At 40.1% G+C, this 13,475-nt stretch overlaps 1 protein-coding gene across 1 annotated transcript in view; it reads left to right on the top strand.

Annotated features, from left to right (window-relative positions):
* The first annotated feature begins 6,956 nt into the window (after nt 1–6,956).
* LOC310763985 (uncharacterized protein C10orf143 homolog) overlaps nt 6,957–13,475 on the top strand; it is a 118,186-nt gene continuing 111,667 nt past the window's right edge. Inside the window, exon 1 of the mRNA XM_083617098.1 lies at nt 6,957–6,962. The gene's annotated coding sequence lies outside the window, so the exon portion shown is untranslated. The remainder of the gene's footprint in view (nt 6,963–13,475) is intronic.

Below are 13,475 nucleotides of genomic sequence, written 5' to 3'. Positions count from 1 at the left end.
TTGGGAGGTCTAATGGATCTCACTCAGTAGGAAATTCAACAAGCCTTAAATGCTATAGCACAGTTGCACTGAAAGTATATAAATGTAACCTAAGAGAAGAAAGGGAAACAGCTGACACTTTCATAAAAGAAGATCCTCTTGGTTTCAAATCTTCTAGAGTCAGTGTGACATTTTCTCATAGATGCAGTATCATATCAGTTTAAAGTAAGGTAACCAGCCTTAGATGTGAGACTGATGGGAACCATGTAAAATGATGCCTCTACCATAGATTGGATGCAGTTTTTTCTCTGAAACCTTCCTGTGTACAAGCAGCTATCAGTTAATTAGCAACAAGCAGAACACACAAAGTATCTGAGGTTAGACAGACACAATTCCTTTCTGCTCTTTCTTATTTCTATTTCACAGCTTGGAGCAAAGACAAGTAAAACTCCCCTTTTCCCAACTTAGAAAGCACGGTTGCAGTCAACTAAATCAGACTCCATATATTACCCATTAAAATCAATGGATGTATGTTAGTCATGACCAACTCAAGCCTATTGATTTCAGTGGGTCTACCCCAGGCATAAGCTTTGTCAGATGCATTTATATATTTTGACAGTACCCTCTCATGTAAACGTGAGAATGCTGATCCAAACTGTAAATATCCCCAGTTATCTTCTCTCTCACACATCCATAAAGTGGCTGTGTGAAAAAAGGCCTTTGCTGTTAAGATTAATTCACACAAATCCCTCCATACATCCAGCTCACAACTGAATCCACATTTACTAAGGGACAATTCGCTCAATTATTTCTGTGCAGAATGGCTGTCTTGTGGCACTTTAAAGACAAACAGATTTACTATGGCCTGTATTGTAAAGATGAACAGATTTGATTCTTCACTCGTTTTGCTACATTAAACTAACACAGCTATGCTCTCTAACCTGCAATATACTAGTATTGTATCTTCTCTGACTCTGGCCTATGAATGAATGTGTCTTGTGCTCAGGGGCGTAGCATGTGGGGCGGCCAGGCTGATCGCCCCAGGTGCATTTTTCTTGCAGAGCCACTTGGGAGGGCAGCATAAGAAGGACGCAGTGGCCATGAGCCCTTTGATCCCAGCCTCATCAGCAAAGGTGAGACTGGAATTGAGGGGCACATGGCTGTTGTGTCCTTCTCACTCCGCCCTCCCCGGATCCCAGCCTTGCAAGGCCACTTGGGACTTGATTAAGCAGGGTTCAAGGACACACAGTGGGGGTGGGGATGTTCCATTGTACGATCAATAATCCTTGCACCCATGGTAGAGGTTTTTGGGATACATTTGCCCTGCATAAGAATCCTGTGTTTAAAATACAGTGGAAATGTCTACTTAATCTTTACTTAGCTCTTATGTTGTTAAATCAGCCATGATACTGCAAATTTTATGGCTTGTTCTTTGTTCAACTGTAGGAATGTAAGGTATCCTATCTTTTTATGAAAACACCACCAAAATGTTTATCAAACTATATTTTCCTGCTTACTCTAGCTTTCAAATCTCTTCTCTATCTCCTGTATATGTGTTGTGCCAGCACACATGACAATCACATTGCTAATCTTGCAATCTAATATACTTCCCAATTTCACAGATGGGAAATTAAAGCTGACAGAGAGTGAATTCAGCAAAGCTACACAGAAAATACATGTCAGATTCAGGATATGGGTCCACATGCCCCCTATTTCTAGGTCATAAAGTTCCACCCAGTGGCTCGTGTGCAGTTCAGCACACTATTTTGGGGGAGAAAACCACTGCCACTCCTTATACTTTTGAAAGCTGCATTACCATTTGTGCTTCCCCACACCTTTTAAACAACATTTTACAAAATTAATAGCATTATAAACCTGAGAATAGTTAAAAACGTTTAAATGGCTTTATGGCAAAAGCATTGTACATCAAAATTGTACAGGTGACATCACTTGATAATATTTCCCCCTTATTGCAATGGTCAGACCCATTTGTTTCCATAAATGTGTCTGCAGAAACACTGACTAATGTATTATTGAGATTATTGAGATCTCAAATAAAGTGATTGCACCTCCACCCCTGAAAATATAAAAAAGAGGTGTGACATCATGGCTGGGATTAAGCAAAATTTTATTTAATAAACTGAAATAATTATGTGAACCAAATCCAAAATATGTGGAATCCTATAAATCTGAAGCATAGCAGCATTATACCAATGCCATATTAACTGTGACACCTCACCCTCCCTTGCAGCTTTAAGGAATTGAGTGGGGGAACTGACTATACCTTCAGGAGGGCTCCTGCCCCCTCCCCTTGAAGCACTGCTTAATAGGTATGTGAAAGCATCCCTTCAAGGTGCCTCTCTGTGTTTCCTCTTCATCCCCATTTCCCCCTAACCCTGCCCTGTATCTGCCATGGAGAGGGGCTAGCCTTTTCTCAGTACCCCTCAGCCTACCACTACCACCATGTAGTAAAACAGGGCAGAATACCCTGGTGGAGATCCTTTAGAAAAATGTTCTGCCTTTCATTTGAGAGAAATACACAATCATACCAAGACAAGTGTGGCAAAGAGTCTTTGATGTCTGGGTGTGAGGTACGTACTTATCCACTCTTCTTCTGGTTTCATCCAACTGCTTGGGGGTATCAAACCTCCAAACTCTGCACTGAAGCACCTCAAAAATTATTCTAACCCCTAGACCAGGCATAGGCCCTCCAGATGATTGGGACTAAAATTCCCATCACCCCTAGCTAACAGGACCAGTGGTCAGGGATGATGGGAATTGTAGTCCCAAACCTCTAGAGAGCCGGAGTTTGCCTATGCCTGCCCTAGACGTCTGGAGTGATGAAAAACCACTGTCAACAAATGGACATACTCTTTCTGATGCAACAAGTTCATTCTCTCCAAACTGAGTCAGCAAAATTCGACGCAGGGAGTCACTGCAAAGCCACTGGAGCAAGACAGTGACCAGCTGATAGACCATTCCACCACTGTCAATTTACTCAATGCGTGCAACTGAGCCTAGGCTGAGCTCTGAGCCAATGCTAGCAAACACCCATAACTTGCAAAAAGTCCAAATTCTAACACAGGTCAGATCTCGCTGAGACTCACCAGCCTAACGGCCAGGAAAAATAAAACTCAATGTGCAAATGAAAGATCACCAGCAATTATACACATCTACACAGTTTTATTGGCCTTCACTAGTCATGGCAAGGCCCTTGCATCCCAGCCAGTTGAGGTTGAGCAGGAACCATCCCTGCCTTCTTTTAGATGTATCTCCGAAAAATGTCTTGTTTAGTCCTTCGCACTAAGAATTTCTCTTTTTAACCAAACAGTACCTACAACATGTTTTACTGATGTTTTGAATTTTGTTTGTACGGATGCTTTTACTGATTTCATATTGTTTTGCACATTGTCTATAGCCTTGAAGTAATTTATAATAGTGTGGGTTGTAAATATTTCAATAAATAAATAAAGTAAAGTAAAACCCAAAAAGATGTCCATCACCACATGGCCTAAGCTCAAGGTAAGCTGACAAAGATGCTGCAGTACAAAGGTCCTCATTAAAGCAAAGAGCCAGCTGAGTAACTGAACCCCTCTTGAGCTGGTCTGTTTTCCATGTGCAAAGCTTAATAGCCACACCAGAACCTGAAATGGAAAGGTCCAAGAAACCCAAAGCCCTGTCAGATCTGTCTGACTTAGAAGCTGAAACCAGCTTCTAAACTCTAAAGGCACCAGCAAAAAGCCAACAAAACAACTGCCTTAAAAAGGTCGCTCTCTTATACAGCATGACAAAGAACAAAGGCCTTAAGCACATGCCAATAAAAGGTCAGGGGAGATTGGAGTGTGAAAATCAGCCTGCTAAGGGGACTTTTGCCCACCCTTCAAGCATTCTCCTAAAGCAAAAGCCCTCAATATGATCTGAAAATACCCTAGCCTTTGGCTGGGAAGCCAAACCAGGCAATTGACCTATGATTGAATCTTTTGGTGAGCCCTTTCCCCTGAGGACTTCAGAAAACTGAATAATATGTTCTGTTGAACATCAAACAAACCATACCTCTTTCTAAATACATGTAGTCCTATTATAGCCATGGGTGTCCACAATGGGTGGAAGAGAGGGAGTCCCCAACCCCATATGAAAATAAGCCATAATTCCCAGATTCCCAGCAGCTTTCTTTAAAAAGTTTCTAGCATTTGTAGAACATGAGATATGAGGCAAGATACACTGGCACTATTATCTCATTTTTAATGAGAAAATAACCTTTCCATCCTTTACTTTGTCCATCCTCCTGCACTCAAAACTTAACAGGCCACATGTGTCTGGCACAATCATGACTGAGAGGGAGGAGGGGGAGCTATGTTATAAAGCTGGCTCCCAGAAGACCTGCCGCAAGGCCAAGACAACTTTGCAGCCAATCCCAAAATAACATCTCCCAGATGCAAAGCCAGGTGCAGAGGGCACCCCCACCCCCCACCAGCTGTGCTGGGGGAGAAGAATGAGCACAGATTCTTCAATTCTTCATGCTTAAATTAGCAGGCATATTTCCACAGTACACCAGTTAGCATCTTGAATGCAAAATGTAGTATTTAGAGCAGAATAATATGTGCTTAGTGTTATCTAAAAAGGCCTGAGCTCATTCACTGTCACTGATAAATATTTGGAAAAGACTTTCAGTAAAGCTGGAAATATTTCTACGTTAAAATGGCATGTGTGAAGCTGTTGAACAAAAGCTAAATTGCACATGAAACTCAGGGCATCACAAAGATAATGCAAACAATCGTGGGGGGATTCCTGAGTTTGATCCATGTTCTTGTAAAAATTGAGTTTATGCAGCCTATTAAAAACCATTTTAATAAATTTAAATCCAAAAGGAAGGAGCTTGTGAAAGACAGAACCATGACTGCGGAAGAATGGACCCAACATCTGCCAACCCAAAATACCCTTAAATATAGATAATTAGATGGGTTGGTATTTTAGGAGAGATAGAAGAAGATCCCAGTTACATCATATCAGCAAAGGAAAGCATGTTGTCTCCTTCTCCTTTTATTCTGTGCTCCAGCCTACATACTTTATGCTAAACCTATTCCTTAACTTATAGAAGCTTTGATATGGGTGACAGAAGTAAAGAAGGCATTTGCTATTCCACAACTTTGCTTCTTGAGGCTGTCCAGTCACAAATATTCTCCTGGCTTTTTATATCCATCAGCAGCACTCAAACACAGTCCACTACCAGCCCTCCTGCTGAATCCACAGTAACAATTGTGGGAGGGGGGGAATCAGACACTTTCTAGGGGGCTAATTAAAAAGCATCAGTGCCTTAGGTTTGGAGAGTAGGCATTAGAGTGGAATTTCCACCTGGCCAGCTTTTCTATTTGCTCGTTTTTATTTTAGGTTAGCTTAAATATTAGAGTGAAAATGTGTCATTTAACTGTGTTACATATTCCCCACTTCCAAGCAGTGAGAAGTTCCAGGAGCAGCACTGTGGGGTTTTGGTTTATTGAATGAGAGAATACTAGAGGCTTGTGATGCCTCTGTATTATCAGCTTTATTTAAAATAAGAAGCTGAGCCTGTAGGAAACTAGCAGTACCCCTTTAGCAGGCAGCAGGTCCCCAAACAACCATTTGGGCAGTCTCTCAAGTCTTCATTCCTTTTGCAGCTAATTCTGCTCACAAACTTCCAGCACGGTACTCACTTTATCTTGGGCTTCTCTTCTCTCTGTTCCTTCTAACTGCCAATGTTTCTCTCTCCTTCTCACACCATAGCTATGACTTGTCCTCTAAACATATGGAATGCTTCACATGCACCTGCCATCTCCTTAGTCTCCAGCCCATACATGTGAAAATGCACTGCCATTAAGAAACACGAACATTATTTTGTAATGCCCCTAACTCAGTCACAGCGTTCCAAGCTAGCCAAACCTGCAAGAACTACAAGCAAATGAAAGAACAGAAGCAAGGAAGAGTGGGGAAGCTTCACTCCACAGCAACACATACCCTTTCTTTCAAGAGGAGTGTGTGTGTGTGTGTGTGCATGTAAGAGAGAGAGGGGGGAGATCTGGATCATGGGTGCAGCCAAGAGGGGCAGCTGTCCCCCTAAACCAATCAAAATCAATACAAATCTGAGTTTATTTCCCACACACAGAGACACACAAATCCTAGCTACATCCATGATCTGGATGAATGGAGGAAATGTCTGTGAGTCTGGAGAGACAAGGATAGAATGAATGGTCAATGGATGAGGAAAGGGAAGAGGAAGGAAAAAGAGGTATGTACACACACACACACACACACACACACACACCAATGTGCTCTCACTCACTCACTCACTCTGTCTATATATGTATATAGGCTTCCGGAGGCGGCACCATCGGCAATGGCGGATTCCCTCTAGTCTTGAGGGAGTAGCTCCGCGGAAATCGGGTCTTGCCGCTACGGCGAAGCGGGGACCCCTTCGAAAATCACAGGCGGGAGAAGCCTGTGACCGTGGGACTCGGCGGGCACCCTTAGCGCCCCCCCCCCCAATTTGCGAGGGAACCCTGTAAAGAGTTCCGGAGCGAAACGGGGAGTGTGGCGCAGTGCTGAGAGTCAACTGCTTCTTCCGTGGAGTGAAGCCGCGCAGCTGTTGCCGGAGAGCGCTGACCTTTTTCCTGTGACAATTCGGCTACTAAACAACTACCCATGAGTAGGTCAAGTTTGAAGATTGGGGAATTTAAGGGGGAAAAGGACTAATTTGGCACTGAAGCGGGAAGGTGTAAACAGGAAGTCCGCCTTCCGTTTTCTGTAAATAGATCAAAGCAAAGACTGTCTAAGCTAAGACCTTGAAAATCACGTTGAAAAAGACTCAAATCCTAACATCAATTAAAAGAGAACTCTCTCCTTGAGGTGCAGGAGAGGGGAGGGAGAAGGGGAAGTATTTTTTTGCCTGCAAAAAAAGAAGAGAGAAAGGGAACAAAGACCACCACTTAATCCCTGGGAACGGACTGTCAAGGGACAATAGAACTGCTGTATTGTTAATCGCGCTGTTAAAGGATAATGCAACTTTTTGACAGCTAACTCTGTAAGAGAGATACTTTGACTCTGAAGGGTTTCTTCGGACCTGAAACTGTTGCTTCTTTCGTTAAAGGGGGATTTTTGAAAGTTGGAAAAGTTATTTTATTGTTACAAGTTTGGACTGCTACTGTGTCCCCCTAGAGGAACTTTGAAATTGTTACAATTGGCCAGGGAATTTTCCACTCTAAACTGGCCAGGGGAATTTTCCACTACAAAACAAGTAACCGTGGGACTGACCTTGATCCTTAGATAAAGTGTTATGGCAGACTTGACTCAGGAAAAAACAACAAGATCGGGTAAAATTAGACTGCAGCAGCGTAGACCATCAGCACCTGGCCCTTCTGCCCCACCAGGGGAAGATCCAGCTCAGGCGGCGCCTAAAGGAATGGCATCTGAAGGGGGTTTAGCTCCAGCATTAGATAAAATTTTTGAATCTTTGGAAAAATCAAGCAAACAAGTTGCTGAAGCGACAACTAAAATTGATCAAAATACTTCAAGCATCAACAACTTGGGGCAGAAGGTGAACTCAAATACAGAATCTATTGAGAAACTGCTGCAGGAATCTACTTTGAACCGAAAAACAGCTGAAGAAGCCAAGGAAAAAGTATTGGCTGTAGAGGAAAAGATACCACCGATATGTAGGCAGCTTGTGGACCACAAGTCCTTGCTGTCTATGATTGAATTAAAAGAAAAACAGACAAATCTAAGGATCAGGGCTGTACCTGAACTTGAGAAAGATAGTTTGAGTGACTTTCTTACACAGGAATTTGCAGACTTTTGGAACCTGGATGATAAACAAGACTTCAAGATAGTGAGTGCTTTCAGACTTGGAAGAGGAGGGAGAAAGAACAGAGTGAGAGACTGTTTGATTACCCTCCGATCAAAAGAGGAGAAAGAGAAAATACTGAGTCTGCACTTCCAGAATACCTTAGAAATAAATGAATCAAGAGTGGAGATATTTAAGGATATCCCGAAATATCTTTTGGACCTTAGGTCTAACTACGGAGATTTGGTGGCCCTGCTGAGAGGAAACAGAACCATTTTTAGGTGGGAATTCCCCCAAGGCCTATCTTTTACCTTTAAAGGGGAAAAGTTTAAAATAAGATCAGTGGAAGATAAAGAAAAATTTTTGAGAGAACACGAAGAAGACCTGCAAAAAGAAGCTGAAGAAGAGCCAAAAGCTTTAAAACCAGGAATACAAGGCATAGTACCACTACCTTTGGGATTGGACAAGCTAGAGAAAGTGATACCACCGTCAGAACAAGAACAATTATTGGGAGCAGTTGGAGGAGAAGCAAAATAAATACACCATGTCTCTGCAACTATTAAGTTGGAACATTCATGGATTTAATTCCCCGGAGAAAAGGAAGAAAGTCTTTCATTTATTGAAAAAGGAACAATTGGACTTGATTTGTTTACAGGAAACACATGTGATAAGGCTACATAGGAAAGTATTGATTAATAAAAGATTGGGCCAAGAGTTTATCTCATCGGACAAGGTCAAAAAGAGAGGAGTAGTTATTTATGCAAAAGAGAGCCTATCACTGAAATTTGTTTTTAAAGATGATCAAGGAAGATTTGTGGCAATCGAAATTCAGACACAAGGAGAAAAATTTTTGATAGTAGGAGTATATGCACCGAATGAGGGGAAATCTGAATTTTTTAAGAAGTTGCATGAGACATTGTTAGACTATATGGATTACAACATTATCATGATGGGAGATATGAATGGAGTGGTATCTACAAACATGGACAAGTCGCAGAGACAGGTAGTTACAAAAGATGGCAGACTACCAAAAACCTTTTTTGAATTGACTGACAATATGGATTTGATTGACATTTGGAGAACTAAGAATCCCTTGGCTAGAGAGGGAACCTTCTTTTCTGAAGCCAAAATGACATGGACAAGAATTGACCAAATCTGGATAACTAGAGGACTGGCACCTAAGACTCGAAAAGTGGGAATTTGCCCTAAAACTTGCTCCAACCATAATGCTGTGAAAATGGAGATGAAATTAACACCAACCGGTTCCTTCAGATGGAGGATGAATGACACCTTGTTTAGAGAGCAAGAGGTTATCAAGAAGGCCCAAAAAACCTTGAGAGACTATTTTGAGATAAATTTGAACACCACTATTGAAAAAAGAGTAATCTGGGACGCAAGTAAAGCAGTTATGAGGGGGTTTCTGATTCAACAGAATGCTTTTTATATCGGTCCTGGAGGTTCTGCTGAATATGATTAGAAGGGACCGGTTGGTTAAAGGTATACAGGTCGGAGCCAAACAGTACAAATTGAGAGCATTTGCAGATGACTTAGTATTGACGTTACAGGAGCCAGAATCTAGTACCAAAAGGGTTTTAGAACTAATTCAAGAATTTGGTCAAGTGGCAGGATTCAAACTGAACAAGTTAAAAACTAAGGTTTTAGAGAAAAATTTAACACCGATTGAAAGACAGAGGTTTCAGAATGAGACAGGTCTGACTGTGGTTAAGAAAGTGAAATACTTGGGGATTAATATGACAGCAAAAAATGGGAACTTATTTAAAGATAATTATGAAAAATGTTGGACAGAAGTGAAAAAAGACTTAGAAATTTGGTCAAATTTGAAGCTTTCCTTGTTGGGTCGAATTGCAGCTATAAAGATGAATGTATTGCCTAGAATGCTGTTTTTGTTTCAAACACTGCAAATTGTGGACAAGATGGACTGTTTCAAGAAGTGGCAGAAAGATATCTCTAGATTTGTCTGGCAGGGCAAGAAGCCCAGAATAAAATTCAAGATATTAACTAATGCAAAGGAAAGGGGTGGATTTGCCCTGCCAGACTTTAAACTTTACTATGAATCAGCAGCATTCTGCTGCCTGAAAGACTGGCTGCTTCTAGAGAACACAGATATTTTGGGTTTAGAAGGTTTTAACAATGTCTTTGGGTGGCATGCATATTTGTGGTACGACAAGGTTAAAGCACATAAAGCATTTAAAAACCATATTGTCAGGAAAGCATTGTTCAATGTTTGGATAAGATATAAGGATTTATTGGAAAATAAAACCCCAAGGTGGCTGTCACCAATGGAAGCAAAAGCCCAGAAAAAGCTCAATATGGAGGCCAAATGGCCGAAATATTGGGAAATTTTGGAACAAGAGGGAGATAGACTAAAACTGCAGAGTTTTGAGAAACTAAAAAACAAAGTGCGAGATTGGCTTCATTATTATCAGTTAATGGAGGCATATAATTTGGACAAGAAAATTGGCTTCCAGGTGGAAAAATCAAAATTAGAAACAGAACTGTTAGAACCCAAAACTAAGATTTTGTCAAAGATGTATAACTTGCTGTTGAAATGGAACACTCAGGATGAAACGGTGAAATCTGCTATGATTAAATGGGCACAAGATGTTGGACATAACATTATGTTTGCTGACTGGGAACAGTTGTGGACCACAGGTATGAAATTTGCGGCATGTAATGCCTTAAGAGAGAATATTATGAAAATGATATACAGGTGGTACATGACACCAGTCAAGCTTGCAAAAATCTATCATTTGCCCGATAATAAATGTTGGAAATGTAAAGAAACTGAAGGTACATTCTTTCACCTTTGGTGGACGTGCCCAAGAATTAAGGCTTTCTGGGAGATGATCTATAATGAAATGAAAAAGGTATTTAAATATACCTTCCTGAAGAAACCAGAGGCCTTCCTTCTGGGCATTGTCGGCCAATTGGTGCCAAAGAAGGACAGAACTTTTTTTATGTACGCTACAACAGCAGCAAGAATACTCATTGCAAAGTATTGGAAGACACAAGATCTACCCACTTTGGAAGAATGGCAGACGAAGGTGATGGACTATATGGGATTGGCAGAAATGACTGGCAGAATCTGAGACCAGGGAGAAGAGTCGGTGGAAGAAGATTGGAAGAAATTCAAAGACTATCTACAGAAATATTGTAAAATTAATGAATGTTAGAATGATGTTGGATAGAAATTAAGTGGTTTCCAGCTGTAATGCTTTAAGAGAATATGAAAAAAGGGTTATAAATAGGTAAAAACTTAATGGTAAGGATTTGCTGAACCAACAATTTGAAGTGGAATACAAAAAAGGGAGGTATGAGGAGGTCTGGGAAACAAGCTAAAGGAAAATAAGCAATGGAAAATCTGTGTGTTTTTAACTATTTTTATTTTGTATTTTTGTTATTTTTTTTTCATTTTTATTGTAATACTTTAAAAAATCTTAATAAATATCTTATAAAAAACCAGAATGCAATAAAGAAGAGAGCTCAAAATGAGAAAAAAGATAAAATTTTGGAAAAAATAAAAGAGGGTGAGAAGAAACTGAGAGCGAAACCAAAGTCACAAGAGATTCTGAGAGATATAAAGTTATATCAAGTGCAATATATGAACATGATGAATCAGGAAATCGAATGGAAAATTAAACAAATGAGACAAAGGACATTTGAATCGGCTAATAAATGTGGAAAATTGTTAGCCTGGCAAATGAAAAAAAGACAAAAGCTCAATACTATTACCAATTTGGAAGTGGAAGGAAAGAACATTCAGAATCCAGTGGAAATTAGAAAATGCTTCCAGAGGTACTTTAAACAGTTATATACACAAGGGCCACAGAAAGAGTTTGATTTAGACCAATTCTTAAAAACAAATGGACTACAAAAAATCTCTCAAGAAAACAAGTTAATGTTGAACCATAAAATCACAGAACAGGAGGTAGAAGGTGCCATTCAGAATATGCAGTTGGGCAAATCTCCAGGGCCGGATGGCCTAACCTCAAAATATTATAGATCCTTGAAGGAGTGGATAATGCAACCACTAAAGGAGGTTTGTAATGAAATTTTTTTTGGGGGGGGAGCGCCAGAGTCGTGGAAGGAAGCTTATATTACGCTTATACCAAAAACTGAGTCTGAAAAGACACAACTTAAGAACTACCGCCCCATATCCCTGCTCAATGTGGATTATAAAATATTTGCTGATATTTTGGCTAAAAGATTGAAGAAAGTATTAGTGGAAGAGATACACAAGGACCAAGCCGGCTTTCTCCCAGGTAGACACTTGTCTGACAACACGAGGAATATAATTAACATTTTGGAGAAGTTGCAAGTGAACATTAATACTAAAGCAGTTTTAATCTTTGTAGATGCGGAGAAAGCCTTTGATAATATTTCTTGGAGTTTTATGAAGAAAAATCTTCAGGGGATGGGGGTTGGTCAAGGGTTTGAAAATGGTATAAGTGCAATCTATTCAGAACAAAAGGCTAAACTAATTGTTAATAACGTAGCGACAGAGGAATTTAAGATAGAGAAAGGTACACGACAAGGCTGCCCAGTTTCCCCATTGCTTTTTATTTCGGTCCTGGAGGTTTTGCTAAATATGATTAGAAGGGACCGTCTGATTAAAGGTATACAGGTCGGAGCCAAACAATACAAACTGAAAGCTTTTGCAGGTGACTTAGTATTGACGTTACAGGAGCCAGAATCTAGTACTAAAAGAGTATTAGAACTGATTCAAGAATTTGGTCATGTGGCAGGATTCAAGTTGAACAAGTTAAAAACCAAAGTTCTTGAGAAAAATTTAACATCGATTGAGAAAGAGAGGTTTCAGAAGGAGACAGGTTTAACACTGGTCAAGAAAGTAAAATACCTGGGGGTTAATATGACTGCTAAGAACTTAAACTTATTTAAAGACAATTATGAGAAATGTTGGTCAGAAGTGAAAAAGGACTTAGAAATATGGTCAAATTTGAAGCTTTCCTTGTTGGGTCGAATTGCTGTTATAAAGATGAATGTATTGCCAAGAATGTTATTTTTGTTTCAATCATTGCAAATTTTGGACAAAATGGACTGTTTCAAGAAGTGGCAGAGAGACATTTCTAGATTTGTCTGGCAGGGCAAGAAGCCCAGAATAAAATTTAAAATATTAACTGATGCAAAGGAAAGAGGTGGATTTGCCCTGCCAGACCTTAAACTGTATTATGAATCAGCAGCATTCTGCTGGTTGAAAGAATGGCTGCTTCTTGAGAACACAGACATTTTGGATCTAGAAGGTTTTAATAACGTTTTTGTGTGGCATGCATATTTGTGGTACGACAAGGTTAAAGCACATAAAGCATTTAAAAACCATATTGTCAGGAAAGCATTGTTTAATGTCTGGATAAGATATAAAGACTTACTTGAAAATAAACCCCCAAGGTGGTTGTCACCGATGGAAGCAAAGGCTCAGAAAAAGCTCAATATGGAGGCCAAATGGCCGAAATATTGGGAAATTCTGGAGCAAGAAGGAGACAAATTGAAATTGCAGAGTTTTGAGAAATTAAAAGACAAAGTGCGAGACTGGCTTCACTATTATCAAATAAGGGAGGCTTATAATTTGGACAAAAAAATTGGCTTCCAGGTGGAAAAATCAAAATTAGAAACAGAACTGTTAGATCCCAAAACTAAGATACTT

This window comes from Podarcis filfolensis (assembly GCF_964270895.1).
Source record: "Podarcis filfolensis genome assembly, chromosome: 5".
Classification (NCBI taxonomy): Eukaryota; Metazoa; Chordata; class Lepidosauria; order Squamata; family Lacertidae; genus Podarcis; species Podarcis filfolensis.
The sequence above is the reverse complement of the archived record's forward strand: the minus strand, read 5'-3'. Positions and strand labels throughout refer to the sequence as shown.